At 36.8% G+C, this 19,064-nt stretch overlaps 1 long non-coding RNA gene across 1 annotated transcript; it reads left to right on the plus strand.

The window, feature by feature from the left end:
• The first annotated feature begins 3,238 nt into the window (after nucleotides 1–3,238).
• Nucleotides 3,239–9,694, plus strand: LOC122808068. The gene is made up of 2 exons (XR_006365778.1): nucleotides 3,239–3,455; nucleotides 9,223–9,694. It is a non-coding gene; the product is annotated as an uncharacterized LOC122808068 (long non-coding RNA).
• Nucleotides 9,695–19,064: the final 9,370 nt, after the last annotated feature.

A 19,064-nucleotide genomic window follows, 5' to 3' on the forward strand; every position in this document is an offset into this window, starting at 1 on the left:
TTGTGACAAAAACCCCGGACGTCCCACCCAGTCACAGGGAACAAGCAACCATAAAAATTACAAGGTTGCTAGAAAAAAAGAGTCATCCAACCAGTCCCAGCAGACCAGAGAGGATTCAAAACTTACTCAATGTACTTTTTGGTTCCAAAGAAAACAGGGGACTGGAGACCCATTTTAGATCTCAGCAGATTGAACAAATCTGTCAAAAAAAAAAAAAAACAAAGTTCCGGATGGTCACGCTACAGTCTATACTTCCCTTTCTAGGGAGAGATAATTGAATGTGCTCAACAGATCTCCAGGATGCGTACTACCACATAAAAATGGCCAGACCATCCAGGGATCATCTGCGCTTTTGGCTGGGAGCCAGTCATTTTCAGTTTCAAGCTCTGCCCCTTGGCCTCACTACAGCCCCAGAGTGTTCACCAAATGCATGGCAGCAGTCATGGTTCATCTGAGATGTTTAGGATTCCAGGTATTTCCATACTTAGACGACTGGCTCCTCACTGCCACCACCAAGCATTGACTCATGCAAGCAAGAGATACAACCTTAGATCTTTGCAGTCAATTGGGTATTACCATAAACTCAGAAAAGTCTGCCTTATCGCCATCCAAACATATCGTATTCATAGGAGCAGATCTCAACACCATCTCCATGACCATAAAGCTTCCAACAGAAAGATTTGGGACCCTTCGACAACAAGTCCTGAACCTTATTTAAAAAAAAAGCCCCAGCTTCAACAGTGCTCAAGTTATTGGGAACAATGACAGCAGCAATCATTGTCATTCCTTTCAGTTGAATGCATATGCAGATTCTGCAATGGCTCCTGTTCACACAATGGTCCTTTCAAGAACTTCCAATGTCTCATCCGATCATAATAACGAATTCATGCAAGAAGGATCTTCACTGGTGGCTGACATCTCCTCATGTGACAATAGGATGTCCTTTGTTTTACCCACTCCTGTTGCCACTGTGACCATGGATGCCTCCTGATTGGGTGGGGGCATTTTCAGGGAAGGACATCGCAAGGCACATGGGAGAAACATGAGACTCATCTGCATATCAGTGTCCTAGAGATGAGAGTGGCACTTCTAGCATTGCAGTCCTTTCAACACTTTCTTCCTCTAGGGACTATTGCAATTCAGATGGACAACATGTCGGTGGTCTGGTACATAAACAAACAAGGAGGAACCAGATCCTATCTCCTATGTCATAAAGCCCTGAGAGTATGGCAGTGGGCAATATCCACCCAGCACTTTCTGGTAGCAACACATATCCAGGAGAGATCCAAAGTGATAGTGGACAAACTGAGCAGAGCAATTTTATTGCCTCACGAGTGGTCCTTGAAAGAAGAAGTAGCAGAAATTATATTATGCAGATGGGGCCAGCCTTTTTCAAGCCCCACCAATGCCAAATGCAGCAACTACTTTGCCTAATCCCCAATTTGGGGGATACCCCAAGGGATGCACTCGTACACAGTTGGCCACCGGGTCTCCTTTATGCTTTTCCACCATTTTCTTTGATACCCAAATTTCTACAGAAAGCCAGGACTCTGGGAAGGACCATCATTCTAATAGCCCCTTATTGGCCTCATCAGATTTGGTTCGGCTTTCTTTAGCCTCAACTACTGGAAGAACCATGGATCCTGGACCCAGTTCCAGATCTTTTGATTCATTCATCAGGGGGTCTTCATCCTGCACTTCATATCATCAGATTGACAGCTTGGCTGATCCAATTCCAAGAATAGCCAGGTTCCACAATCTCTCACCTGCAGCTCAGAACATCCTTATATCCTCTCATAAATCATCTACCAGGAAGCTATACCTTAGTAAATAGAAAAGATCTTTCATATGGGCATCCCAAAACAATGTTGATCCATATTTGGCTTTGATTTAATCCATTTTAGAGTTTCTGACCAAGCTATTTAATGACGGGGCGGCTGCATCAACCATTAGGGTTCAATTGGCAGCAATTTCTAATTTTCATATTGGAGATCAAGGGACTTCTATCATGTCCCATAGACTTTCTAAAGCCTTCCTTAAAGGTACTATTCATTTGAGACCACCTATTAGATCCCCAGCTACACCGTGGAACCTAAATTTTGCTCTTTCCTGAATCAACTTACCCCTTTTTGAACCAGCATCATCCTGTGACCTGAAATACTTATCATGGAAAACCATCTTTCTAGTAGCTATTACTTCTGCTCAAAGGGTCTCGGAATTACATGCCTTGTCCATCAAACCCCCATACTTGATTTTTTACAATGAGTCTTGCTGAGAACAAATCCTTCATTTTTACCTATGGTTTGTTCTGAGACAAACCTCAACCAGTCCATAGAACTACCTGTGTTTTTCCCGAAATATACTAACAAGATGGAACATATGCTGCACAAACTTGACGACCATAGGCAACTTTGATTCTACTTAGAAAGGATTAAGGACTTCAGAAAATCCGAACAACTATTTGTCTCCTTTTCAGATTCAAGGAAGGGTACTCTGGTAGTTAAAAACATTTTGTCAAAATGGTTGTCAGATTGCATTTCGTACACATATAGCTCTAGCCGCATGCCTCTAAATCATAAAGTTAAGGCCCACTCAACTAGAGCTGTTTCCACATCTTCAGCCTTTCTGGCAAAGCTATCTACAGATTCTATTTCTGCAGCAGCCACGTGGTCTACACCTCATACCTTTATCACTTATTACAAATTGGATAGGACCTCCAGGGACAGGGCCTCCTTTGGTTCCATGGTTCTGAAGAATATACTTCCCTGAGCCACCCAAGAAAGATGGTGCTTGGGATGCTAACCCATCAGGGAGAATGAAGGTGAGATGAACAATTCACATGGAATGTTATGGTGAGTACATAACTTTTTTTTCATGCACACTCTTAATTGACTACACTAAAGAATTGAGCATTTAGTCATTTGTGCATTCACACATTCTACAGTTCATTTACATGAGCATTCATTTGTTTTACACCCACCAAAACTTTTCAGTCACATGTCCATTCATTCTTTTTAACTATAACTTTATCTATATATCTATATGTGCATATATATATATATATATATATATATAGATATATGTGTGTGTATGTATATTATATGAAGATGTGTATTAGTTGTCCAAGCTGTTCCTCAGCACACCTTATTCAAGGATAGAAATATAAAATGCTGCTCAGTAAAACTGCTATGTACTTAGTAAAGCAATTCCATTTGTTTAATGTCTGCAGTGGAGAATGTGGACCAAGGACCAGATGCTTCTTACCAGAAGATGTTTGACACCGTTATTAACTCCAATGACATTGATGATCACCACAAAGCTGGAGGAGCTGGTCCCACAGCTTTTCCTTCTTTAAATAAGATGCTTCAGGACCAACTTATTGGGAATTTGCGCCTTAAGATGCTCTTAGTCCTTGGCGTCATGCTTCTTACTATCCTAATTCTGCTGACTGTAGGGTAAGTAATCATATCACTGATATGAAAACATGTTGAGAAGACAGTGGTGAAGTGCTCATCATATGATGCACTGGGTGGCAGTAATTTAATGAGTGGAAGATACTTCTCAAACCTGTTCAACAATTCTGCACTGCATAACCTGAGACAATTAGTAACATTTTGCATTTTTGGATTCTTCCTTTTATGTTTTGTTAAGGTGATTTAATCTGAATGACTGACCATACCATTTGTGGCTATGCTGAGACATACCTAGTCTTAAAATGCAAGCACATGAGTACATGTGTTTTTACATTACAAAGGCTGGGACTGCAATTCTAGGGGTAGCAGAATGGTAACCTTGTCAGTTTGAATAGGAAAACACACAAATGAGCTTATAGTGACAATTACTTGTAGCTATCTGGTACCGTTTCACTTTTGTAAAACCAACGTGTGTTTTTACATAAGAAGACTGGGCCTGCTATTCTAATGGCTGTAGTAAAGTAGCCCTGTCAGGCTTTTTAGGGATTTAGTTGATTGGTGTCAATTTGTACTTGAGAGCTGCTTTTGCTGTACTTTTACAATAAGACATTCTAAGGTCTTCCATCTTGTGGCAGAAGGTGTTTAACTGGTCTCTCTGAGATAGGAAGCATTTCAGAAAGCTCAAAGTGTAGTTTATTCGCAGGAGTTAGTTTTCAGTTTTTTTTTCTGTCAGCTATAAATTAGGCACTTTTTCACATAACTGTTTACTGTACAGTGGCAATTAGAAGTACCCTGTATAGTTGCAAACCTTTAAAGCTAGTACTTAGGACTTTAACCTGTGATACTGAAAAGTTTCGCATGGAGCTAAGCTTAAGGCAGTTAGTTAGAACAACAGACACACTAATATCAGATCATTGCACTAACATCTAGCCTTAACCCTAGACACCACTCATGCGACCCGTCTAAAACTAAGTCCCTAAACCATAATACCACAACCCTAATACAAGTCCTGACAACATTTATTTGCAATTTCCTAATGTCTCTCTGGATAGTTTTGTAGATAAAGGCATCCTGAGATAATATAATAATTGTCTCAAGAACTCAGACAACCTTTTAATCCTTGAAGAAGCTAATGCAGTATGCAAAAGGTGTACATACATAACTTCCTTGGAGGCAAAAATCTTGCTTACAAGCAGGGTTGTCAAGAACACACACTCTACATCCTACACATATACTGCTCATCACACACCTTCTTATACTGAGGTGCTTAAAAGAAACCTATCCATAACTCAAAGACCTCCTGTCAGCACGCCTTCTACTGGACTTCTTAAAGAAGAACACCTTAAAAAAAAAAACTTTTTAAATGAAATAACTTGTCACTCCTTAGCCATCAAACAGCAACAACTATCCTCAACTAAATGACTATAAATTCTGTCGGAAGACAAGATATTGGTCCCACGTTTTTAGGGTAGCTTGCGCGTTCACTCTTAAGTAGTAGCATTGTTTTTCCTGTTGTTAGCCAGGTTGGTGTCTGTTTATAGTGCACATATAAATAGTTCTCACTCATAGCTAAATCTTCGTGCAAAGATGTTAATACTTTTAACCAAAAGTTAGGTACTGCATCTGGGCCTGGGGGCTTTCCAGTGAAAGGCTTTCCTTAACTGTTTCAATCTCTCTGGCTGTTACTTCATCCCATTTCATATCCTGTACCTTTAAACTTCTTATACTTGCTTTTACTTCTTCTATCCATTTAGTATCTTTGTTATGTTCCACAGGATCTTCATAGATGCTTCTCCAAAATGTATATATTTCTTCTTTTTTTTTTTTTTTTGGTGGACTTTCAATTAATTTTACCTTGTTTCCCAACTCTCTATAAAACTTTTTTGGGCCATCAATAAATTATTTTAAACTTTTCCTTTATATTTATCTGTGTATCTTCTAAATTTTTCCTCCTGTGCTGAGATTTTTAGCTTGTTATTTGCAATAGTGCATGATAGATCCTCGTCTGTTCTAATACTGTGCATTGCTTTTATTACGTCTATCTTTCTGAGTATTTTTGTTGATCTCTTCCCTCTTCAATATTCTTCTAACAGTGCCACTTTGTGCCTTAATTGCTTTATAGTTTTCTCTGTTTGATACTTCCATGATGGTATTTGATTTTTTTTCACGTTCTTTCCCTCACTAACCTGTGTTCTTGCAGTAAGACTTTATCAGTTATTAATTTAGCTGCACAGTAATATATCCTGTTTACTTCTCTTATGTCGCATGGATCTCTATGGACAGTCCTGATTACTTTGTTCATTTGTTTTATCAGACTTCTGACTTTTTGGGTTTTCTTGAGCTTCTGCAGTCTATTTCTTTCATTGATCTTAATATGTCTTTCCATCTCTATTAAATCAAGCAACTCTTCTCTTAGCCCCTTTTCTTCTAAACTGAGGGCACATTTTTTATTTTCTATTTCCTGCGGGCATTCTGTAGAAAGTTCTATAGCATCTTCCTGTGGCACATTCTTTTCAGTTTCATCCTGTGCCATCCGTTGCTCTTTCATATGGGTACTCACTGGCCTATCACTCCTCAACATTGACTGCATCAGAGGTTCCACAGTTTTCTGTTCCTTCCCTTGCTGTCCAGCTTCAAGTGAACGTTTATACTGATTTCCTGCGGACGGCTCCAAAATATCTTTATATGGCACCTGACCAATTGCTTCCTGTTCCACTGGTTTCCCCTTAATTTGGTTATCTATTGCTGTATCCTGTTGCGGTGCTTTCTGAATTAGATTTTCTATACTGAATCCTTCACTTACCAGGTACTCCATAACCTCAGTTTCTATTTCTTTAACTTCTCCATTACTTATCTCCTTTGCTACTTTTCCTCTTTGTCTTCTTCTTTTTTTTTTGTATTGTAAAGGTTTCCATATCTGGAATATCTTTGGTGTTGCTCTTTTTGTATTGGTTAGTTTTGCTTTCTCCTTTGCATAAATATTGCACCGTATTAAATCTCTTTTTCTTTCCCATGTCCATATTTCTTCTTCAGATGTCTCCCGATCTTCCTGCTTCTCCTTACTTTGTGGACTCGCTCCATCTTGCTGTGATGTAAGCTGTCTTAGACCTTCTACATCAAATCCTTCACTTTGCAGGCACTCCATAACTTTTCCCTCTATGTTTTAACGTCTACGTTACTAATCTTCTTTTCTACATTCTTTTTTTGTGATATTATTTTCTTTAATGTGAAATTTTCCATTTCTGGATGCCTTTGCCTGTATTTCTCTTCGAATATCTTTGGGGCTGCTTTCTTCATATTGATTAATTTGGGTTTCTCCTTTGCATAAATATTGCACCGTATCAAATCTCTCTTTCTTTCCTATGTCCATATTTCTTTTTTATACTTTTCAAAAATCTCTAGGTGTTGTCGTTTATATTTTTGCACTTCCTGAAATGCTTCTTTTTCCAAACAGATCAGCGTTTCTTGATCTATATTCTGTTGTATTATTGAATACAAATTTTTATTTCGCTCTTAATCATTTTGTATATCTTGCGTCTGGAAATTCTGGGCTTTTTGCATAATAGTAAAAATACATAATTTTTTTCTTATCCTCAGTAGCCCACTTTATTGTCTTTATGGCTCTTCTTTGGCCTATCAGTTTTTGTGATTTTTGTGGACTACTACTTTCTTCTACAACAGAGTGGCCATCCTCCCCCTAGGCCTGGCCGCATTGCAGGAATACTACCGTATTTTGAGGATTCTACACTGCCATCTTTTCCAGTCCTGGCATCAGTGTGCCTACCAGGATTGGGCACTTTTTTATCCTGGGTCTTGTGCACCCAGCTATGTTTTTTTTTAGTTTTTAACCTACTTCTGTCCATGATATATGCTAAATAAATACAGTCTATATATCAGTGTCACCTTGGTGAAATTTTGTGGAAAACAGGGTCCACCTCATGAAGGCACCCACCAAGATGTGAGGATGAATTCAGTGTCAGCACTACTACTCTCCCTTGCTTGCTGAGTTTTCATTTCTCCATTCAGACCCCCTCCAGTCAGACCCTGTTATAGACTTGTTCATGTCTATCAAGAAAAGGAACCATGGTCTTTGGAAAGCATGACATACGATTAACTATAGATGGAGAACGTGGCTTGCAGCTACTTGATGGTTTGTGAGCAATGGAAATGTATTTACTGATTTAGTAATGAAACAGGACTAATTGTGAACTGAAGATATGGAGGACTGGAAGGTAAGGAGAAGGATAGTGCTATTGGCACTGACATAATTAATGTTGTTTCAAAATTATGTACACCATACAGCCCAAATGCCTCTGTAACATAGCCTGAGACTAAGTCTTGTAACCACCAGGGAAAACAGAAAACCTATGTTCAAATCATACTAAAGGCATGGGGAAACCTTCCCACTGCCAAAAAACAATAATCTGTCATCAGTACTACAAACATTACATACATTTTTGGGTCCACTTCACATGACTGAATCTCAAAATACTGAATTTCGTTTGACTGAGACCACAATACCTACTTTTCAAAATACTGAAAACTCATTGGACTGAATCTCATTATACTGAAAGCTTACGATGCTGAATTTCAAAATACTAAATTTTAAGCCATAGACATACACACTTACAACACCAACAACTAACTCTTTCCAAAACTTAAAGAAACTAGATGATATAAAACCAAATTATGTGTTGGGGCTTACCCCCAACTATATATATATATATATATATATATATATATATATATATATATATATATATATATATATATATATATATAAACACACACACACACATATGTATATATATATATATATATATATATATATATATATATATATATATATTTATATTTATCCTCCAGGATCGCTCTACAATGGGGAAAAGGGCATATACCTTTTACTTACCTAACAGTACTGGGCACACTGCCACTACTGCAGGGAGCACATGGAACATCCACCACATTACTTTAGATACTTTCCATAAAAACGTAAAGAGACATACCCACATTTAGAAACACTACAACACTACTTTCTATGCTACTATTGTTATTCTGACAGTCGGCACTTTTAAATTACAGTACTGTTTTTTATCACAAGCAAGTCACAGGTGAAGGGAAACACACATCACATCTGTGGCTTAAAATTCAGTATTTTGAAATTCATTATTGTAAGCTTTCAGTATAATGAGATTCAGTCAAATGAGTTTTCAGTATTTTGAAAATTAGGTATTGTGGACTAAGTCAGATGAAATTCAGTATTTTGAGTATCAGTCATGTGAAGTGAACCCAACTGTTTTCTGTTATGCTTGTTTTAATAAAAGATTGGGAGATAATGACAGAATCAGAATTTTATAATGGTGTTTTATTTTTTATTTGGTTCCGTTTTAATTTTAGATTCTTGTGTTTAAGTTCTACATTCAGAGCAACACAACACCCTAGTTTATGAAGAGGGAGCTGTTCTAAATCTTCCCAAGAATGCATATCTGTTGGAGGGACTGTTTGGGAATAGGGCTTACATTTGCCTGCACATATAACAGATGCGATGCACAGTTAATCAGTAACATGGGTAGCCACCTTTCCTTGCCTATATGCATTCAGTGCACATTATAGTAAAGAAGCTTTTTATATTTATCTTGCATTGCATTCTTCAGCACATCATGAATTACTTTACTAATGCAGTACAGTTACTCTAGCCTTTCAAATTTCAGCACACATTCTAGGCTTGAGGAACTAAATTATAATTAAAACAAGTAAGTTGTGTTATACGGACAATTTACTGATTCAGGCTGTTACATTCTTATTGCAGATTTCTCTATGTTTGGGCTACAGATACAGATTAGAGATTACAGTATGACAATGGACAGGTCCGGTACTGATTTACCAAAGCACTTCATTTTTGACGATGCTCTGTAGCAAATAAACGTCCTCTGGAGGCTGTGGAATTCCATCTATGAATATTTTTTTCCATATTCTTTGCGCCTGTGAACAGTTAAATGATGTTAGAAGCACTGAATGTTCAGCTGTTCTGGCTGGAGCCAACTTCAAGAGAATATAATGGAACATTGCACTTAACAAGTCAAGCCACAACATAACAATGAAAAGCAAATGAAAAAATGTTTAAATGGGAATCCATTGTCTCATCCTGCTTAAGATTATGTAAGGTGATCACTGAGAAAACACAGAAATTCACTGCTGAGACATTGTGCTAGTGTTAAAAACATGTCAAATGCTAATGCACAGTGTATTTACTCTGCGATCATTAAACACATTTAAATGTTTCCTTCACAATTATTTTAGCAAACAACAACATTACAAAATATGCAAAGACAGGAAAGAGCTCATCTAAAGTGTTGTATGCTGGTCTTGGGACTTTATTTTCAACGTGACATAAACAGTACAGAAGAGGCCAATAGAAATGGCACTTGGTCTTCAGAGATGCCCACCTGAGCTGTTGTAAGGCATTAAATACTATTACAAGCCTGCAGCCCCTGCAGATCTCAGGATCTCAGGATATAATGTATGTACTTATGTGTGTGTGTGTGTGTGTATATATATATATATATATATATATATATATATATATATATATATATACACACACACACACGCACACACGCACACACGCACACATATTATATATATATATATATATATATATATATATATATATATATATATATATATATATATATATATATATATATATATACATACAGATCTATAGTTTCATTTGTAGATCTTTCTATCTCTCTGTCTATCTAATGTGAGATCCAGATGATTACAGTAAGTCTAAAGACTGCCACAATTGTATACATGAAATCAGTAAACAATAAGACACAGGGTGCATATGTGGCAGAATCATTACCCAGTATATAGTGACATACATAAGCCTAGACATTTTTTGTCAATATTGCAGAATATGAGAGCATTCCCCAGTATCCTATGCGTTACATCTGTACATTTCTCTGAGTCACAGCTTTATCTGCCCTTCTTTATCAATCTGTTTCTTGTTTGAAGCTGGTATTCCACAACCTCATTCATTTCAAAACTTTGGGGTAAACTATGTGCTATAGCAGTCTGCTCTTGTAGCATTTCCTTCTGCATTTCATGGACCTGTAAAACATTTTTTATGCCTGTTATGTATGCCTTTAACCAGTTCTTGAGTAGGAAGAGTTTGTGAGCAATCATAACATGAAAGATAGCATCAGAGACCCTTACCTTTGGTCTTGGTAACCCTTTCCAAAAACTCAGCCAAGCTGAGCAGGCATGATCTGCCATTTAAGAATATGAGACGTACATATCCAGGAATATAATGTCATCTACATCATTGTTTTTAGTTCACAAATTTATAAGTGAGCTGTCCATTATGGCATGCTGATAATAATAACAGGTATCCAGAAATTAAACAAACCATATGCTTAGGTAGTCATTTTTAGCCTTTTACCCCATTTATCAACATTTCAGTAGGTTTTGTGCTCATCATTTATGTTTGTGAATGGTGCACCTCAAAGGTAAATTTATACTTATACAGTACTTCCTATACTCAGATACAAGACTGAACTTTATTTCAAGAGATGAACTAGCTAACATAAGACAGCTAATAATATTGTAGATCCATAATCACTAGAAACGTTATGTGGCAGAAGGCATGTTATTAACACTATATCACAATATAATATCACAATCACTCATTTAGTGCAGTCTCTACTTTATTCATAAGGGATGTTGTAGCAAAGAATATCAAGCACCAAGTGCATTTGTATTCATTGTAATTTTATCATAATGGAAATTAAGGCCCATCTTAATCCTTGCTTCGATGTCACCTCTACCTATAAAAATGACAGTTGCTGTATTTGTTTCTGTAAAAGTCAGGCTGAAGAAAATATTTGGTGCCCTCCTGCATGACTGGTAACAATATCAAATGATTAAATATAGCAAGAAATATTTGTCTACAATAGAGAAACAAACAGCTATGGGTGTAAATAGGCATTCTGGCACTGAGAATGAAAGTTGAAATAAACCGCTTTCACTCCACCAGATTGTGTCACTACCATAAAAGTGGTAGCATATCACGAAACTGAAGACATTCATACTACAACATTATAATACTTCACAGTATAAAAGCTAGAACTACATGGAAACTGATTAGCATCCCTTTTAAAGTTAAGTGCTTCATGCTTCAGGTTATTCACATCACAAGTTATTGGAATAATACTGCTAAAGGTTGTCTGAACAGCATAGTTACATCCAGTTATTCAGTGTGTATGAGAGGAATCTGTTACATACAAAACTAAAGGATAAGTCATGACATGTTAACGTTGTCAGCATCTATAGTGTGCTGTGCATAACAATGGTCCTTATAATCTTCCAACAACAATATGGAAATGTGATTATTCCCTTTGCATATGTCAGTGAAGGACACTTCTACCACTTCTGGCTATCACTCTGCACCTAGACCTTTAATCTTTCACCAATCCATGGTGGCATGTGTAGGAAGAAAGTAAGTACACTCGCAATTTTCAAACTTTAAAAATGTTGACAAAGATAAAAAAGTTCTTTAAATATACTTTTTAATCCATATTAAATATAAGACCTATGTCCATTTGGTGTAACTTACTTTAAGCACCCTACACTATTTTTTGTGCAGACACAAAAGCCATAGAAATGGTAAAATGTTTCTGTACATAACTGTCAGTAATGCCTGTTTTTAGCAAGGGGGTTGCTTCCCCCGGCATTCCCCATCAGAGTTTAATACTGAAATAATAAATAAATAAATAATAACATTTAAAAATAAAACATAGAGGTCAAATAAATTTGTATTTCAGCTGCAGTTAAATAGTAAAATAAAGAACTCAGCAGCAAAAGATAATATCACTAACAATGATGTTTACCTTGTAACACTACTGTTGTGAGGTATAGAGGGCAGTCTCTAGGATGGAAGTGTTTCTGAAAAATTTTGTAAGTGTTTTTGTAAAACCTTAGGAAAAATGTTTACAGTAGAAAAACATTGTGAACAAGCACAAGGTTATAATCATTCTTTTTAAATATTCATAAAAAACATCAGGAGGCCATCTGTGAGGAGATAGTGTGGACTGGGTTTGACACTCTTACCCTTCAGTTGTTTTAGACATTCTGTTCTGCATTTCTTAAATTGTCATTTATGCTAAACTTCATTTCTTGGGCTGTGTCAATTGCTTTCCTGAGAAGTTTTACAATGTTTTTCATTGGAATCTTTATCCAAAATTACTTTTGCCTAGTCCAGCTGAAATGCTTTTGTCATGTAGACTTTTAAAACTAAGGATGCTTTTTTAGAGTCAATGGCAACACAACTGTCAGTTGTTGCAAACTAATCTGTTTTACATATTTTGTTCTGTAATAAAATTGTTAGGTATAATGCAAAGTTTGCTGATGAAATCGATGATAAAAAAGAAAGAAGGAGCACTCAGTTAGGTTTTTAGATCTTGCTCACAATTTTATAAATGTACTTGTTTTTACCATTAATTTTAAAACAACACCGAAAAGGCAGCAGCTGTGTTGCAAACATTAAAAGACAGGCATGTTAACAATTCAATGAAATTATTCAAGTCCATATACAATGAACGCCACATTCACTAATTATTAAGTAGTGTCAGGAGTACTGTCAGTAATGCCTGTTTTTAGCAAGGGGGTTGCTTCCCCCGGCATTCCCCATCAGAGTTTAATACTGAAATAATAAATAAATAAATAATAACATTCAGGAGTATCGACCTCTTAAAATGAATGATATTAGAAGAATTTTGGTGCTAAGCTTATAAAAAATATTTGTAAGCCTCAGCAATTATCTAGAAATAACTGCCATTTTCCTTTAAGGGAAATATCATTCCATATTATCTTTAACAGAAAGAGTCTCTTCAAATTTGTAAGTACAATATTTAAGAAGGACATTCACAATTCTGCATCACCATTTACTTAACTTCTATGTTTTGTGTCATAAAATGTCATTCAATTACTGTTTAGAATATGAATTATTTTTTTCCTTCTGTCTACATTTTTCAACACAAGGAAGAAGTCCCTTCTACATAATTTAAAGCCGTACATCAGAATCTTTCCATAAAACATTATTATTTAAACTAAGAACCAAATTGTGAGTGTGTTGTCGTGTAACCTGAATAAAAAAACTATTAACCAAAACAGCAGTGGGTTCATGTAGTTAGCAGCCATTGTCTTTGTTTAACTTGTAATTATAGTGTAGCATGACTGCAAAACTCTCACAAACAATCCACTCCATAAAAAAACAACATTTATTATAAAAATGTTAAGTGCTTTCATTCTTTTAACTCAGGACTTAATCAGAACATCAAATAGTAACACATTATTAATTCTGTACTTGTAATTTATGTTTCAGCACATTTAAGTTGCCACTCATTGAATTATTTTATTCATTTAATGATGGATTGCATCCCTATAACCTTATGTGATACATTTAAAGGAATTGCTACTACTAACAGAAAAAAATCCATGTACATGTACCATGCTACTACCAGCAGAACATGTTGCAACAATTATATAGTATATGGCTTTCCAATGATAGGGTGGGAATATTCCTTATTTTATTACCAAAATACCATCTGCAAGAAACTCATAAGTATTAGGCAAGTAATAACACCCACTGAAGTTAACAAAGCAGGGAAATAGCAGACTTCTTATGGGTGCCATGAGGCCAAGTGACTACTAAATTACAGTTTTAGATATTGGTTTACAGTGATAGTTGCATAAGTCATAAAGGTGATATTCACATATGGAACACTGAAAATGCAATGTGAACATCTTAAGAAATAGAAAAATAATATTTTATAATCTACAATATTAAAACCACTGACTTTATTCAGTAGTAAGAAGCAAAGAAAATTATTTACTGGGCAATTCAAATAAGCACAGGTTAACTATGTTTGATCTATTTGCCACTACTATCTGTTGGGTATCATTACCTCCTGACCAAATGACCATGTATTCCCCATCACCTGAAAAAGAACTAGCAGAGAGGTCATCATTTAGTCAACCATTAGGGTTATTCAGTCTTTTTTTTCTATTTTATGCCCTAGTCCCTGTGATCATTCAGTGACATGTTGGGGAATAGATGTGCAGTGGGCTGACTGTTGAGATTAGCGTGACATATTGAGGAATGAATATGCAATAGGTTGACTGGGGAGGTTAGCCTGAGGTGTTGGGGAATGGATGTACAATGGACTGGCTGTTGAGGTTAGCCTGACGTGTTGGGGAATGGATATGCAGTGGGTTGACTGTGGAGGTTAGCCTGAGGTGTTGAGGAATGAATGTGCAGTGGGCTGACTGTGGAGGTTAGCCTGAGGTGTTGGGGAATGGATATGCAGTGGGTTGACTGTGGAGGTTAGCCTGAGGTGTTGAGGAATGAATGTGCAGTGGGCTGACTGTGGAGGTTAGCCTGAGGTGTTGGGGAATGGATATGCAGTGGGTTGACTGTGGAGGTTAGCCTGAGGTGTTGAGGAATGAATGTGCAGTGGGCTGACTGTGGAGGTTAGCCTGAGGTGTTGGGGAATGGATATGCAGTGGGTTGACTGTGGAGGTTAGCCTGAGGTGTTGGGGAATGGATGTACAATGGGATCACTGTGGAGGCTAGCCACCACAAAGGGAGTTCCTCTTAGCAGCAATAATCCTTTTCCTCCAAAAGCATGAGTGGACAATTCTCAGACCTCCACTATGGAAATCTCACCTCTTTGTGTACCTCAGTGTGTGCACATCCTTCCCACCACACTTGTATGTAAGTGGACCACAGCCCTTCACTCGTTCCTTCAGTTTCTGGCCTCTCCAGGGCCAGAGTTGCTAAATGAACCCTGGTCACCTGCACCTCAGACAGGACTCTATTCATCTGCACCATAGTAGACAGAATTAGTTGTTTTTTTATCCTGCCTTGTGACTATTGCCTGTTTTTAAATTCTGTTCCTAAATGTCATGACTAGTTGCCTTGAAATGCATGACTCTTTGCATACCTCCTAAGAGATCACCCTCAGTTTTCACTTGTATACTGTCTGACTATAAGGAGATCAACAGCAATTGTTTAATTTGGCTCAACTTTTTCATGAAGTGTTCTAACTTTATGTGTTTATTTCTGCTGACGATTTTACTTGAAAAATGTGAATTATATTGGTAGTGTTTGAATGGCAATAACTGGCCATGACTCAATGAACATGTTTCAGTAGCATATTTGCATAAGTTAACAGGACTGGAAAGAGGAGACCTAAATATAAGGCATATATTTACATACTTTTGGATTTATGTTTTATTTTATTTTGTGGGGAATGCAGTTTCTATTTTCTGTATTTTATTCTTTGTTGCAATTTTTGCAAATAGTATTGACTCTGAATTTCTTTTCAGTGGCTCCTTAAGATGATGTTTCAGTTCCTGGGGGATTGGCAGTCATGTTATTGAACACAAAAGCTTTAATATCAGCGTGTCCTTCCAGCATTGTTATCTGCTGCAGTCTGTGCATTTGTTTAACGGAAGCGCTTATGTTTCATTGTTTTTAAACAAGCTTTTTTTTTTATTTTAGAAGGCATCTGGATTAACATTATTAGTAGTTTAATAGAAAGAGTTAATATGACCAAATGTCAGTAAATAATTATTCTAGCTCAAGAAACCATAAGAGGTTTGTACATCAATTACATGAAGAAAAATACAGACAACACATCAACTTTGCTTCTCATCACATTGATGGTACCTGCAAAAGAATTTGAAACCACCTGTTTCTATATACTAGCAATACTGAAACTAATTAAGAGTAATTATAGGAATATAAAACCAATCATACAACTTCTGCAGTCAGAAATAAGAAAATTACATTCTAAGTATGAGAAAGTCACAAGGAAATATACCAGTTTTCACTTTATCAGTCAGGGCTTTTTCTCTCTATGGTTCTTATATGTTCATTGGTTCACACTGGGTGTGAAGCATGAGGACTACAGAGGAAGAAAAATGCTACTGTATGTATTTCATTTCTAATATGCTTTCATAACAAGATGGATTCCTGAATGTTTCTGATGATTTACTTCATGTCTAATACCTGCGATTGTTGACAGGGTAGACATGTAAAATGTTTTGCTCTCTGTAGAAAGTCTGATTATGGAATTTGGAATTTGGAACACATGCCTAATATGTATAGTTATAAACAAGGAGTCAGGAGATCTTAGTTAAGAAAATGAATGCTGTAGAATTCATTTTTAATTGGTCAGTGGTTGTTCAATGACTGAAACAATAAGGTTGCTTTTAATGAAGGGAAGCATACAAATTCCATGAATCTGTTGATCGAGGAGATAGGACCTTAATTTTCTAGTTTGCCACATACATGTTTCCCTTTGCAGTAAAGGAGATTATTATTCTCTGCTGAACTGTTTTGTCTGAACATTATTGGGTACATTAACAGCTTGGGGCTATGTTTACTCAGATTTATGAGCCATTTGTGGGCTGCTGCATTAGAAATTGCTCCTGGGCCCAAAAAGTCACAGTTTTTCTGTCACACAAATTTCTGGTCTATCAATATGCACGTTTATAAATCTTAGCAGAGTCTAAAGTCTTTATGGGTATACTTTACTAAAATCTTTGTTATTAATTTTGATTGTATGTGATAGGGTAAATTGTATGCATCCAGGAAATTGGACGCATGTGCAATCACGCATAATAACAGCATTAAGTTACTTAATCATTTGCTAGTGGGGTCTAATCACTATATACAAGGACAGAACACCATTGTCACAAGAACAGAGTATCCTTGTCCGAAGGATGAAGTATCCTTCTCAGGATTGAAACAATGGTTCTAATCAAATGTAAACAAAAGGAACAGAGAGGATTCCTTCACTGGGAGTGTAAGTGATCCTAATTATAAGTGCATATCTATCATGCTGGTACAAGAGTGGGTTTATGTAATGGGCACCAGTGCAAGTGGTTTAAATGAGATGGAGCATGGGATTCCAGGCAGGTATACCTTTAATGAGTGTGGAAGAGACAGCTGTAGCTATTTGGTAAAATGGTCTGTGCTCACTAAGAATGATAGAGATTTACAGTTTCTGGGAAAAGATACTTTTCATAAGAAAATTTTAGATAATTTAAAAAATAAATTGAAACAAAAGGATAGCAACATACCAGCCTCTTACTGATCAGCTTTTACTGACTGACAAGAGCAATCTAAATGTAAGGAAAATCAATCTGTAGATAGAAGCTTACAATATAACTTGGCTGGATTAAAGTCATAGATGAAGGATGCAAATAGAACAGTAAATACATTACAAAAGTTTGCAGATAAGAAATCACATTTCTTGGTTATGTATCCATTAATAGAGTTAGAGAAGTTATCAGTCACACAGCCAGAATCATCAGATGGTGACTGACGTCCATTACCTTCTGCACCCCCTCCACCTAATGACTCACCTGTGCTATAAGATGCTGACAGTTCTCCCTCTCCAAGAGGGCAGGTGGGTGGCAGAAACAACTACAACTTCCCCAGATGCAGCCCAAGTTACTTCTAGCATCTTAATCATTCCTGTGGATTGGTTTATAACTATATTTTGTCAGCATTTTCATTCACCTTCAGATCAAATGCTTATGTATATAACTAATACTAATAAAGGGAAATAAGTTATATAACAGATACAAATATTGAAATAAAGCTAAATGTGTGAAAATTGAAAAGATTTCCTAACAACAGTTTGTCCTCAAAAACTAATACTTTGGGCAAAATTAAGCTTATTATTACCCAGAGCTGGTGTTATCTTTTCCATCCATTCCTCAAATGATGGGTCTCAGATCCAGCCTCAGATCTGACTCTGGTTATTTTTTCAGACTTATGATCTGTAGCTTACACTTCTCCCCTTACTTATAATCCCCTCCTGTCTCCAACATTACCTCAGACCTCATTTGCTGCACATAGAGTTTGGGTGTGATTTGTGGTTTAGGCTAAGTGATTTTTTGATATTTAAATACTTGTATCTTTGAAATACTTAGATATATTTTCTTGATCCTGGGCGACATTAACTATGCAACCATAGATTGGAAGAAATATTAATACCAAAACACAAATGCTCAGATATTGCTCGATTTTGTCAATGCAGATGCCTTGGACCAGTTGGCTGACACCCTCACAAGACATGAAAATATTTTGGACTTGGTATTAACCAACATGAGTAACTACTGCAGTATCCCTACACTGTCATAATCCCTGGTAAGATCTGACCACAAAGTGGTCACTTTCGAAGTCACCATCTCCTCTCACTCCTCCAGCTAGGGTCAAACAAAAAAACTTCTCCAAAGCTGATTACAACCTCCTGAGGAATGTATAAACAGCTTCACAGCCCCCTACCCCTCCATGGGAACAGGCACATATGTCCAAACCTACACCAAAGTACTTCCTGAGCATTTATATAGCTGCATGGAATCAGAAACACGGCAAGATGAAGTCATCCTCCTCAAGGAAGAGTAAACCTGTCTGGTGGTCATCTGCAATAAATGAACTCTATAATAAAAGGAAAAAAATTGCTGCCCAGGACAAAGAGGGAGCAAGTACCTAATTGGAAGCAATCTCTCCTTAGCCTGAACAAGCAAATAAGAACACTAGTGAAATCATCCAAAGCAAACTTCGAGTCC

The sequence above is a fragment of the Protopterus annectens genome, chromosome 8.part0 (assembly GCF_019279795.1).
Source record: "Protopterus annectens isolate FY-2018-M chromosome 8.part0, PAN1.0, whole genome shotgun sequence".
NCBI classification, from domain to species: Eukaryota; Metazoa; Chordata; order Ceratodontiformes; family Protopteridae; genus Protopterus; species Protopterus annectens.